The following is a 1,267-nucleotide window of genomic DNA, read 5'->3' as shown; positions in this document are numbered from 1 at the left end:
ATATATATATATATACCCGAGGGCTTCCGCACACACTCTGCCTAGAAAATTCATTCACAGTCGAAGACATCTACCACAATTTACACGCACTATATCTTAACTAGAAACCAGGTTGTTGTGTGCCGAAATACTGAACCATAGCCATGTTTAAGGTGGTGGATAGATAATGCGAGTAATATAAAGACTGTCAATTTAAAACTGAAAGAAATATATCAGCAAATTCATGAATTCTTTCATCATGCCAAATTTTCTGAGCCATTATTCTCATTTTTGAAATTCAAATTATGACCGCCTAGTCTCAACCAATCACAGAAGAATGAATTCATTACATTGCTGATGAGTGTAATGCCGTAAAACAAAAACATAACAACAACAAAAGTCGTGGATCTGCTGCTAACTTCAAAGCACGGAGCAAAAAAATCAAGTTTTAAATATTTTGCAAGTCCATTTAATGATCGTAACATAAAAATAAGACACACCAACAAAAGCAGTGAACAGAAGTAACTGATTCCCGAATAATGGACGTCTGCGTCAAAAATTTTAGGATGGATCTTTATTGCTGTTTTATTCAAATCTTCATGAGGAATCCTACTCTGGAAGATATGTTACACAGTTTAGTAGTAGTAGTAGTAGTAGTAGTAGTAGTAGTAGTAGTAGTAGTAGTAGTAGTACTTACGTTAACAATTTCGCAATTTTTCTCGAATGAAATCTATAAATTTAAAAGGAATCCATCAACAAATTATAAGTGACAGACCATCACCCAGAAGAATGTTTATGAGCTGAAAAATGTTACTGACTATTTCCACATTTCGAAATGGTTTTAAATAATGCACATTCCCTAGTTTTTCACTAAAGTACAGTAAAGATTAAGTTTCTATATCGCTGGTGGGGAATGGGGCGGATTATGCATTATGGAAGTAGGAATGTCTGTGTGGTTGAGACGTTCGCTTCGCAACCATCTGACATTCAATTCAGTCACATTTCTCGGCACCTTGTACTAGTGTCTAAGTGGTGATAATCCGGAGTTATGGAAACACCTGTGGGAGTCACCTTGTAGGTGGAAACTGAAAAGAAGCTTGTCTCTCTCTCTCTATATAATATATATATAGGAAAATGTGATGTTGAAAATGCACCTAAATTTCCAAACCTCGTAAATGTTGAAATTTAGGTTCATTTTCAACAACACCTTTTCCTATATTTTTTCCTGCGTGGAAATACCACACCCTCTTTTGTTATATATATATATATATATATATATGTATATATA

This window comes from Octopus bimaculoides, chromosome 25, assembly GCF_001194135.2.
Source record: "Octopus bimaculoides isolate UCB-OBI-ISO-001 chromosome 25, ASM119413v2, whole genome shotgun sequence".
Lineage (NCBI taxonomy): Eukaryota > Metazoa > Mollusca > Cephalopoda > Octopoda > Octopodidae > Octopus > Octopus bimaculoides.
The sequence above is the reverse complement of the archived record's forward strand: the minus strand, read 5'-3'. Positions refer to the sequence as shown.